Here is a 13,531-nt window from a genome sequence, read left to right as displayed (position 1 = left end):
ATAAAACATGACTTTCCGTGTGTACATACGTAATTCAGATTTTATTATAAGCTCAACTGAGCTTTTATGATCACCTTTTGCAAGCGTCCATTGTGTGTAAACTTTTCACATTGATGACTTCTCCAGAACAATGGGGCTAATATCAGCTAAATTTACAATAAGGTATTTCTGGGTTTTGGTGATTCAAAAGGGTTTAAATGAGGTCATATCATTTTCACAGGAGAAATGATTAAGAAATAGTGAAACTATCTTGGTATCCTTTATAAATTTTCTTCTCAACAATCACTAGACAAGAAAAGACAACATTACATGAAAGCTTCTCTAATTAATGTAGATGAATACAACGAACGAGGATCAATCTCTTAACTCCTATAAGCAATTCAAAATAGAGAATTCGGCAAGCACGGAAATACCAGAGGTGGGTATGACAGTATGACAGTATCTTGTTTAACGCCCCTTTCGAGAATTGTTTTTCACTCAGGAGGAATATTGTTAAAATCATGGTCCCCGCTGGAATGGTCAAACCACATGTACAATAGGGAATCAAAGTTTTATGTGTGGATATACATATTAAGAGAAAAAGAATCTTCCTCTCATGAAAAGGTACATGCAGGTGAAGATAACGAACGGTGATTAATCGCATAACTTCTACAAGGAATACAAACGGGCAAACATTTAATATGGAACACGCCAGTTGACCTAGTGTCAGGTTCAGTTGGCAAACTAGATCCCTATAGTGACCATATAATTTGCGAAATGCTGAATTTAAACGAGATTGTTGAAGCCCCCGTAACATTAAATTGTGTATCAGTAGCCCGCTTCGATTTTAAAATTCATCATACGTAGAGTAAGCTCTTGCGTATTGACTCAGTTGAGAGATATGAAGACCATGCACAACTGTTTATGGGATATTGCTACATAGATATGGGAAGTTGACGACAAAAAAACCAAACAACTTATATCACTCTGGTTGTCATAATGAGGAATTCCAGTAACTTTTTTTTTATTAAGAAGCAACTGTCTATGATGTCAAAAAGTCTAGTGTTTATGTATCGTGAGGAATTTGTACGGGTTTTGAAAAGTCAAATGTTTTGATGTTATTGATTTGATAAACGTTTTGCGATTTCCAATTCAATAAAAGTTCCTTAGAAATTATTATATTCCACATTTAATTTTCACCACTTCTGGCATATGATGTTACACAGTACGTTTGGAATTTCTCTTTCTGTTGATATTTTCGTGATTAGCAAAGATAGGTACTTGGTAGATCAATTACTCGATTCAGCGGTATGTCTTTCTTTGTAAGGGTTTTGTGAAATTTAGGAATCCAGTATAGGTACGGTAACTGATATTAATCCATCCCATTCATTGGGATATCAAATCTATCTAAAACTGAAACAAGATTCTAAAACATTTCATAAAATACGATTGCTAACTGTGGAACTAATGTCAAGTTCGTTTAAAATACACATGATTTTAATACTATGCATGCAAGGTGAAGATGACGAACAGTGATCAATCCCTTAACTCCAATAAGGAATGTAAATTAGATAGTTGTACAAACACGGATCCCTGGACACACCAGGGGTGGAATCAGGTGCCTAGGAGGAGTAAGCATCCCCTGTTGACCGGTCACACCCGCCGCGAGCCCTATATCCTGATCAGGTAAACGGAGTTATCCGCAGTCAAAATCAGTGTGCCAAGAACAGCTTAACAAGCGGTATGAAACACGTCAGACAGCATTTGACCTAATGATAGGTTGTATTGATGAACTATATTCTTATAACGACCATATAATTTGCGAAATGCTGACTTCAATCGAGACTGTTGAAACCCCTGTACCATCAACTTATTTGTCAGAAGCTTAAATGTATAACAATATATTCAGATAATTTAAGCCTTACAAACAAAGGCAATGTTGTTACAAGCTTTGTTAACTGGAACCAAAACATGTTCCTCGATTAAGTTACGAATGGTGACGATAACGAAATATGATCAATCTCATTTCACTCCAATAAGCAATACAAAATAGAGACGGATTCCTGGATATACCAGAGGTGGGATCAGGTGCCTAGGAAGATTAAGCATCCCCTGTCGAACTCTTTGATCATTTTTGGTTTACTAAACACAGAATGATAGATGGTACTTTACCTTTGTTTTGATGTGGCTAATATGTAATTTTAATATTTCTCTGAAAAGCTGAATCCATTCTAACAAGGTATTAATTTCTCCCTCAATTTAACCTATGGTCTGGCATAATATGAGACAGAATTGATAATAGAGATGAAGTTTCATCGCCAATTCAAAGATTGGGTTCCTCTAAATTAAATATGCAATTCCAGGTCCTAACTTGCAACTATATCAAGATCACCAGTAATGTCATTTCTTTTAAACTTACTTTCAAAAATGTTTGTATAAAGACATAAGTTCCAATTGGTTTTACCATACGCTTTGATAACTTAATTTTATCACAGAACATCTTTAGAGAAATTGAGATGAGACGCACAACACCTTCTTTAAATACCTTACATTGAATTCTGTACTTGAATGACGTAAAATAAGAATCTTACATTTCCATATCTATTCCCGTAATTGTTTATGTAGGAAGCGTATTTCACGTCATTGGTGGGATGAACGGCTTTTGGTTCAACATCAACATTATCCCCATCGTAGTAGAGCGTTATTCTCAGTTTTTCAATAAATTCCACAGGAAGACTAACATCTACCCTGACTGTGGCCGTGGAACCGATGTAAAGATACGAATCGTCAAGTGGGGACACGTGTTGAAATTTGACCTCAAAACTGGAGCAAATAACTGAAAACAAATGTAATGTCTGCAAATTAGCATCAGTCAACCATTGGAGTCATATTGGTTTGTGACAATATTTACTTGTATTGCCTGCCATTTGACAGGTTGCCTGGGAGGAGTCACGAATGAAGAAAAAGTGTCATTTGAAAAGTCATAGATTTACGTAATGCAAGCAAAGGCAGTCAAAGTTCTCTTCATATAAGCAATGCGTTCTTTTCCTCACATACCAACGGATTCTTTTAAAATGCAGAAGATATTGATCTTTATCTGATGTCATATGTTTTTCTTTATATAAATATATAAGTGTAAATGAAGGCAAATAGGCTGATAATCTACCACTCAGTATCAGGTCTATAAATTATAAGAATTATATCAAATTTATAAATGATTGAACATACTACCTAGAAATAAGTATCCGGTTAATACATCATGATAACAATTTGAAACTTATATACTCCCTCCATTTCTTTCTCTAGTCAATAGATTATAATAATTACTTTGAGGAGTAGATAGCACTCCAAAGATTATATATGTGAGTCACGTCATTTGCTCTTCAACAGCTGCCACAAAAATGGTGGCTGGTTTGTGCCATTTCACAATTTGTCGTGTAAATGTTATTTCGAGGCGAAAAGGTGACAAATCGATAATTAGTTCACCGAGAAATAGCGCAAAGATGGCAAAACGAGACGACGCAAAATATAGATAAAAAGCTAACAATTATTTTATTGGCTTAACTTTTGGCGATTAGGTGACTAGGAGGAAAAGGCATCCCCTGTGGACCAGTCACATCCGACATCAGCAATATATGTTGATGAAGTAAATGGGGTAATCCGTTGTCAAAATCAGTGTGCTAAAAATGACCAAACAATCGGTATGAAACAAGTCAGACATAATTTGACCCAGTGGTAAGATGTGTTGGCAAACTATATCATCATAACGACCATAGAATTTGCGAAATGCTTATTTTATACGAGATAGTAGAAATCCTTGTAAAATCAACTTGTTTTCCAGTAGCCTACTTCGATTTAAGAACTGATCATGCACAGAACAAGCTCTTGCATATCGAATCAGTTGAGAGAGATATACACCATATGAAAGTGATAATGGAATATTGATACATAAATATGGGAAATTGACGATGGAGAAGCTGCGATCATCCCATTTATCATAAGGTTGAGTTGTTGGTTTGCCAATAATACCTCATTTCAATAAAATATCTAAGTATGAAGCAGAAATGGACGACTCTGTGGTGTCTTTTATTTAGAATTGAAAGGGATATATCGAATCGACATATGAATGAAAATTATTATTATCAATAGATGATACGTCGTCGATATCTAAAAAAAATGTCGAATTGAAGGCCACATGAAACTATATGTTTCTCCCACGTAGAAGTTTTTGAATAAATTCTGCTTCTTAAGAATATAAAAACAGGTCAGCTAGTGAAAGAGCACAATTCATGCCCATGGGAATTCCAACAGACTGTTGGAAGACCGATCACCTAGTCCTACGAAGATATTGTCAATGAGGAAATCCAGCATGTTTTTTATTTTAACTTCAGAGTACTTGTGCGTAAAATCAGAGTGATATTTAACAAGGTAATGTTTTGGATGGCTGATCACTGGATATCAATATTTCCGTTTTCCATATGTAGTTGAAAAAGAATATTGTGAATCCATTGACGCCTCGTTATATATTTAATACAGGGTATGTCTTTTTAGATATAAAATTGCTCCTTACTTTTTAAATGGGTTATAAACAGAAGCCTTTAAAAGATATGTTAGTCACATAACCATTGTACATGCGATACATTACAGTGAGACTTCTGAGCTATCATATACCATCTCTCTCTCTCTCTCTCTCTATAAGCATTATAATTTTTCTTTTATGAAAGTGAGCGATGCAAAAGCATGGGAGAACATTATTCAAGGCATGGAATGTATGCCCTCTCTTGGCGAATACTTTCACAATACTGTAATACTTAAGGTAGGTCCCTAGTCCTGGATCTACTTGTGATTTCTCAATAATTTGAGTTTAGATACTTAGATTGTTCATTTCAGGGTATGATAAAAACAAAAAAATGGGGGGTTGTCAGTATAATGAGTAAATTATGGTATTTTTATTACGTGTACCCCCATTTGTCAAACGGCAATATCAGAATTCATTGAAGAAGTCCTAGAATATGTCCATAAAATTTTGTTTGAGGTATGATGCTGCAATTTTTTTCCTCAAATATGAAATAAATATGTTTAACTAAATAATTAAAAGTGAAATTTTAACATAGTTTCATGTTTTTTAATAATGGTGATACAAAATTGAACTCAATACAAGCCCTCGGCAGTCAAAACTACGGCACTGCAACACCACTAATATGAATATTTTAAAAATTTGACTTGTGATTTTTCATTCAAACTCATATATTATGTTCATATATGAATGCTTGTTAAAATACATTTAAAAAATCTGCCCTTTCTCAGCATAATATTTTCACAGTATCTCAATTTATATTTACATTTTTGGGCCAAAATAACCATTTTGAAGATGATTTTCACATAACAGAAGATAACAAATATATAACAAGATAACAAATATATAACAAATGCAGAATTGTTTTATTTAATTCCACAAGTGCATGATTGCATATCATGAATTTGTTTTAATTTACAGATACTTTTAACATGTAATACCCCGGCCTGTATATCAATTAAACAAATATGTACCTCTGGTTTTATGTGTGAATTAGATGACAAAAAATGGAAAGAAGATTGGATCCATAGTCTACTTAAATATAAGTGATGGAGTGTTATTGTATTCATTTTACTAAATTAAAAAACATCCAGGTAAATGTAAAAACAGTATAAATCCACCCAATAATAATAGTACGTGAACCAATACTGGAGTTCGATCCGGACATGACGTCACGCTACTAGACCTCTACTTTAACAAATGCAATTACCCAAGCATATTTGGACCCCCCCCATTAAAGTATTCTTTACCAACAGAGCCAGTTCTAAACTTTAAAAGTAATATGCAGACGACGCATCTAGTAATCAGACCATATGTGTAATACTAATATTTATACGACACGTGTTTTAAGCAGATGGTAGACGTTAAAAGCAGGCGACATGCGTATTAACCCTCTCTCTACCGTATCGGTCAATATGACCGATAACGCGTAAAAACAGGGCTACGCAAAAGGAGTGTCTATAAATCTTTGAAACTACGGACGTAATATATATGTTTTATATATCATATTTTTGGAAATTTTCTATATTTTTTAACTATGCAAAAATCAATTGAATAAATAAAGCCATTAAATTAAAAAAAGCATTTAAAGTGAAAGATGACTTCGTCTAAATATGACGTAACGCTTTGTCGCAAGGCCATTTCCCCCCTCGCTGTGATTTTTTTATTTTCCCTATGAATGCAATATTTTTTATATTTTTGAAAAGCATATATTCCCTGCTTTCAGTACATATAAAAATTATTTTTAATGCCTGGCAAAGTTATAAGAAAATAGCAATGTTTTGCACATATACGTTGTTTTACGATTTTATTTCTCAATGTTTAAACAGATCGACGTTTTATCTATATTTATATATGGAAATAGGGAAAAGTAAATACATCCTGTAAAAGTAGAGGAAATGTTCTCTTTGATGGACCCTTACTCATATTATAATTCTCGGTAGTTTTTATATTACGATAAAATGAAATTGGGACATGCTGCGCGGTTTTCTTAAAAATTAGCGACAAATCGACGTCGCTAGTTCAGCAATCGACGTGCGTCGCACAATAAGTAGTGAAAACTATTTGTATTGCCCTCTTTTAGTAAATTCAGTACCTGTTGATACACTAAAACAACATACATACATGTATGAAATAATCAGCCAGGTATCTCTGCTTTTTTTAAAAAGCATAAAACCAATATTGGTTTATAACAGTTGCACAACCTACATGCAACTTCATAAAACACCTATTGAGAATGTTACATCGGCAGATTGAATTTAAAAAAAAGATATATAAAGTACTTCAAATTCAGATATAAACGTTATATTTGTTCGGAATAGTAATAATTTTTTTCTCTGCCAAAGAAAGAAAACAAAAAAGAAGTTCGCCTATATATAGCCTGTATACTTTTATTTTTCCGTGATCCGGATCGCGGGCCTCGCGGGATTTTCTGAAAATGTGCACGGAGAACACACGTGTTTCCGTTTCAACGAAAACAACACAGCTTCACCGTGACTGTCACAGCGAACGCTTGTATTTTACATCTTTAAAACGACCTGATGTCAGAAGAAGAAGATGCCCTGGATCTCCTGATGCAGGATGACTCAAACGATCATGCATTCAGTATAAATACGTACATGTAAGTTGATGTAGCCACATAGGCCGACTAAAAAGAAAAAAAAATTGCGGTTTTGTCATGTTATGAAAAATTCACGATTAACTAACCGCGATTTGATGCCATGATTTGTCGTTTCATGAAAGAAAATATTTATATTTTATGATACCTAAACCAAGTGAATAACACCCTGTCCGGGTCCGGCAGTTTGATTAACATCCACCCCCCCCCTTTTCCACAGAATTATCTCCTTACCTGACGCGCGAGTATAAGAAGGGGGTGTATTTAGTGTATAATGGGATGGGGTGGTTTTAATCAGACTGGGCATTCACGACCGCTGGTGAGAAGGCTATTTTCCAAGGTTTTTCCATGTTTATAAAAGAAATTATCTTTCTATGAAAAGAAAACACTATCTGTTAGGAAAACACACTTTGCATTATTGTAATGTTAGAATTTATTATCAAAATTTGAATTATTTTCTTTATTCTGTAACAGAAATATAAAAAAAAAAATGTGTGTTTGGGCCAAAATGGGGGTGGATTAACATCAATCAAAGTCTAATTATGACAGGCTAATGAAAAATCATATTGATTTCTCTTTTATCCAAATGCATGTATTTTATATACACTTAATAGCTTTATGACCATAAATTACATGTGATCCATGCATGCTGGTACTTGTATGCTATGAGCTGATGGGCACGTGACCCCTTCTTGCCGGCCTCCTCCGTGGCCGAGTGGTTAGAGCATTGCGCTCAAAATCACACGGCCTCTCACCTCTGGGTGCCATTAAGAAGCAATTCAATTCAACTTTTATATCTGGGTTCATTCACTTTCCCTCAGAGTTTCAGTATTTTCGCTGGACCCTGTAGGTTTTAACCTGAATTTCTTCAGTATTTGCCCTCGTGTATAATATATGCTAGGCATAATGCAGATACCTACATAATACATATTTTTTTTCTTTTCATTACCCACTCTGCTACTCTCGCAATGTATAATAAAATATTCGATTCATTTCTAACGCATGTATGCAATCCCTTACCTTATCTTTAAATAAATTTGAGTAAATAAATTTAAGTGCGAAACTGTTCCATGCTACCGTGAAACTTAGATTTTGCTTTTTAAACATAAACCAACAATTCGTAATTTTCTTCTTTAAAAAAGGTATTGACACCCCAATATTTAGTGAGAAGTTCCCAGGTATAATCCGCTAGCGACAGTCTACTGGCAAATCCAGACATGCATTGGAAGGATGCTGATGTGGAGGACACAGGAACACCTGATCCCAGAACTGTGGCATTTCATTCGGGGTGACAACCTGGCTTTCAGTTGGTATGACTCTTTGAGGTTGAATATAGGGTTAAATCAGTATAAATTTGATTAACATTCAAATAAGTCCAGATCATACATTCACAATTGGAATCATGGCATTATGGTACACTGATATGTGTGTACCATTTTACTGTTTTTTTGTTTGTGTTTTTTTTTTTGTTGTTGCATAACTAGGGATCGTATACATACAAAATGAGACAAAACAATTTCTAATTAGTTTCTAATTATAAGGTATGACACGTTTTAAGGTATGGTGGCCAATACTGATTTTATTTGCAATTTTCTTTCAGATATGGGACCCTATTATTCGGAGAACTGCAGATTTTATGAAGCTGTCTTTGACAGAAGATTTGGTTTTCTCCATCTGTGTTGCCACCAACCATTATGCTGAGATGGTCATATCTAGGGGGAAGGGTTGCCATATACTTCCCAAGGAAGTTTGCAGCCTCTCACTGAAGAGGAACTGTACAGGTATTACAAGTTTTAAAAACCGATATTGTGGCAGTGATTTCCAGTTTAAAAAGAATAATAAAATGCATAGTAAAAAGATTACCTTTACCAAAATTAATCTGGCTGTGGATGTAACTCATTTATTAAATGTGTACTACAATTACCTCTGATAAAATTTCATAAGTAATTAAATGCATACTTTTCAGAGGGCCTTGATTATCAAAAACATTTACAGAGCCAATTGAGTATTCAAAAGCTTTGACAATACATTAGTATTTAGGACTAAGTATTAAGAAATACTTTTTTTCCAGATTTTTGTGCATTATCTTATACACGCCTGCTGTGAAGTTCCAGTCGATAGACAGATATTGGTCAACGCATGCCCATGTCGGAACAACTCATTATCAAGAATTATGTCTAGAAATAGGTTTCAAGAGGTTGAATATAAGAACATTTTTGTTAAATATGATGCAAGTACATTTAAATATAGTGATTGAAAGTAAGTACTTGAACATTCGTATATGTTGAACTTGGAGAGGAAAAATGGTTAGTACTTTTTGATAACATTTGATAAGGTGTTGTTGCTTAGCAACCAAATATAATTGAATAAAAAAATAGATTATTTTTAGATTAACAATAATTGAAAGATCTTTGTTTTAATGTTGCAATACTTATTCTATTTAATGGAACATAATGGCAAAACGTCATATTATTAGAAAATGATGGACAAGTATATAAAGTACGAAGTTTCCATTTGATGACCTTTGACCTTAATTCTCTTCATCATATTTTTTGTTAAAAACCTTTTAAAATGATTAAGATCTATTTAAAGATTATATTTTTAAAATAATGTGACATTTACTAATCATCATGGATTGTAATTACGTTTAAATTGTGTCGAATGGATGCAGAAAGGCAAATTATGGTCAAAATTGTACTATGAGTGTTGTTACTTAGCGACCAAAAATATTTGTTTGTCAATAAAATTGATTAGTTTGATTTTGTTCTTTTTGTAGTATATTAAAAGGCACATTAGCTCAAACATTTAGAATTTCTTATTTTTGACTCTAATCTAGTGAGAGGGGTCGTAATATATATATTTCAGAGAAAAAAGATTGCAAAAATGTGCACTTATATGACCTTTGACCCCGTAGACCTATTTGAGGTCATGGGATACATTGACAAATTTTATAAGAAATTGTTCCCTGTCCAATTCCTAACAAAATTACATGTCATATGCCTACCCCAAATCGTGATCCATGCAGATTTAAATCGATTTAAAAATACTGTCATTTAGTCTTTAAAAACCTCTAAAATGTGCCGGTAGAGAAAGGGTTAAGTAGACGACATATGGATTCCTTGGATAACTAGTCTTTTTTATGGAATCAAAAACGGTACAGTGAATATTGAACGGAATTCCCGTCTGTAAGAGAATATATATGATATTGGGCATTAGGGAAAATTACAACTTGTATAAGATAGAAACAATTATCAGCTAAATATTTCAGAGCCTTTAAAACATTTTTGTTGCGCAATCCTTTGTCTTTTTAAGCTTTTATATAGAAGAAAGTCCACTTGTAGTGAAAAGTTACCTGTAGGTGTCCAATAAGTTGGCAATTGTTGTCCATTATTTTTAAGAATGGACAGATACAGAATGTACTGTCTGTTCTTAAAAAATAATGGACAGTAGGTGTCAGCTTATTGGACAGTGCCAGATAACCCCAATAACTTATAAACATCTACAGGTAGGCTAAAAATAAGAGAAAGACAATGATTTGTCAAAGAGATGCAAATTGAATTGGAAATTCCCTATAAGTAAGAATCAACACAGATATCGGAAAATCACTGAAACATTTACAAACGATATTTCCCTATAGTAGAATTTTCTGCTTCAACTTGTAAGATTAACATTTGTTTAATTCCATTGGTCATTACTATATTGCATCAAAACTTAAATTTGAAAGACATATTTCCATACTATATTTGAATTTCGCTGGATTCAGAGGCGCATTCCGAAACTTCCTCACAACGTTTTTTTTATGTTTTCTTTATTAGCATATCATCGATCAGTTCTTTCTCTCACAGTATGGACCGTTTTTGGCTTATATTCTTTACATAAACAAAACATAAAACATTGATGATAGTGTTTATAATTACCTATGATCGGCTCAGTTGTCCTCACAGCGGTATAGTCAATGGTAGGAGAGAGGTATTCACTAGAATTCGTCAGATCTGCTATAAAATAGTTTATAACAGACAATATATATACACGTAGGGGGATCCTACCGTTTAATGTCCCACTTGAGAATTTTTTTCACTCATATGGAGACGTCACCATTGCCGGTGAAGGGCTACACAGTTTAGGCCTATGCTCAGTGCTTACGGCCTTTGAACAGATAGGAATCTTTATCGCACCATACCACCTATGGGGCATCGGGTATTTTCGGTCTCATCCGAAGGACCGCCCTAATTAATCGCCTCCTACGACAAGCAAGGGACAAAAAGATATAATTACTAGTAAAACTTCAAGAGTTTATAAACAATTTACAAAACATTGATGATACCGTATGTAAAACTTATACGGTACCAATTTTGATGCACCAGATGCGCATTTCGACAAGTAATGTCTCTTCAGTGATGCTCAACCGAAATGTTTGAAATCCGAAATAACTATGAAGTTTTAGATCTAAATATAGCCAAAAACAGCGTGCCAAACAAGTGGAGCCAAATTCGTCCAAGGATAAGAGCTATGCATGAGGGAGATAATCCTTAATTTTGAAATGAATTTCTAACTTTTATAACAGCAATTAAATATACATCCGTATTTTCAAGCTAGTAACGAAGTACTTAGCTACTGGGCTGTAGAAACCCTCGGGGACTAACAGTCCACCAGCAGAGGCCTCGACCCAGGGGTCATAATGTAAAACTTATACGTTACCAATTTTGATGCACCAGATGCGCATTTCGACAAATAATGTCTCTTCAGTGATGCTCAACCGAAATGTTTGAAATCCGAAATAACTATGAAGTTTTAGATCTAAATATAGCCAAAAACAGCGTGCCAAACAAGTGGAGCCAAATTATATATATAATTACATTTAATTACGTATATAATTACATTTACCTTTGACCGGTTCAGTTGTCCTCACTGTGGTATAGTCAGTGGTAGGTGGGACATCTTCACTAAAATTCGCCAGAGCAGCTAAAAAATAATTCACAACTGACGAGGTCTACACCGCTAGTTGTATTCGGCGCATCCGTGCGTTTGCGCATCACAATTTTTCTGAAGAAAATTTATCGCGCAATTTTAATCGTATGCTTCAGGCCCGATATATCCCCAGAAGTCGCATGAAGTGAGGTCACCATGGGGGTAGTTTAACATATACACAGGCACTTGGGGCACATACCATGCAAAACCCCCTAACGTTTTTTTTTATCTGGGATCTACACATCTTTTTACTTAATGATTGTAAATATATACGTTAAAGATCATCTTAAAATATCATAAATCACGTTTGAGAAATATCGCCAATAATAACGAGATTTTTACTAATACGTAACAGATATTTCGATAATCTTTAATGTATATTTACAAAACGTAAGTATAAAAAGCAAATAAATGTGTTGATTCCAGATCAGAAAGAAACAAGAGGCCCACAGGCCTTATCGGTTACCTGAGTACTAGGCCTAGTGAAAAGTATCACCACTCCCACAGGCCTTATTGGTCACCTGAGCACTAGGCCTAGTGAAAAGTATCACTACTCTCACAGGCCTTATCGGTCACCTGAGTACTACGCCTAGTGATAAGTATCACCACTTCCACAGGCCTTGTCGGTCACCTGAGTACTAGGCCTAGTGAAAATTAGCACTACTATCACAGGCCTTATCGGTTACCTGAGTACTAGGCCCAGTGAAAAGTATCACTATTCTCACAGGCCTTATCGGTCACCGGAGTACTAGGCCTAGTGAAAAATATCACCACTCCCACAGGCCTTATCGATCACCTGGTTACTAGGCCTAGTGAAAAGTATCACTACTCCCAAGGGCTAAGAAATCTAAAAAAACATCCCTGTTCTGAATATCTAAGCTAAATTATAATGTTCAGTAACAGTTTAAAACAAGATGTGTTCTTAAAACTGCAATGCCCTCAAGATAATGAAAGGCTTTACATAATATAATATGTGTATTAAAATTAAAAGATATGACTAATCTGGACCCATCCTAAAGTCAAAACCCCGGGTTGTGAAATTCACCATTTTGTGTATATCCTTTTCTGCTATTCCCAGGAATACATTTAAATTTTATACAGTATCAATAAACTTCCTTCAAATCATTATTACAGGTTTGACATCACCCTAAAACCAAACCCTTACCCCTAGGATCATGCAATTTACAATGTTGGTAAGAGACTACCTAATCCTTCTAAATAAACATTCAGTTTCAAGTTAGTATTAATGACACTAAAGAACATGTTATCTATTTAAGTGTTTCACATATAAACACTATATACTAAGTTTGGCCCGACCTTGGGGTCCAAACCCCTACCCCGGGGATCATGAAAACAAGTTTGGTAGAGGCCTTCCTCTCCCACATCACTAT

General features: G+C 34.5%; 1 long non-coding RNA gene across 2 annotated transcripts; it reads left to right on the top strand.

The window, feature by feature from the left end:
* The first annotated feature begins 8,160 nt into the window (after positions 1-8,160).
* On the top strand, positions 8,161-9,931 carry LOC130048504 (uncharacterized). Of its 2 annotated transcripts, XR_008797296.1 has the most exons (3): positions 8,338-8,482; positions 8,773-8,953; positions 9,244-9,931. It is a non-coding gene; the product is annotated as an uncharacterized LOC130048504 (long non-coding RNA). The 2 variants fall into 2 exon arrangements; XR_008797295.1 differs by having other exon boundaries at positions 8,161-8,953.
* Positions 9,932-13,531: the final 3,600 nt, after the last annotated feature.

The sequence above is a fragment of the Ostrea edulis genome, chromosome 7, assembly GCF_947568905.1.
Source record: "Ostrea edulis chromosome 7, xbOstEdul1.1, whole genome shotgun sequence".
Taxonomy (NCBI): Eukaryota; Metazoa; Mollusca; class Bivalvia; order Ostreida; family Ostreidae; genus Ostrea; species Ostrea edulis.
This window is presented reverse-complemented; position numbering and strand designations above follow the sequence as displayed.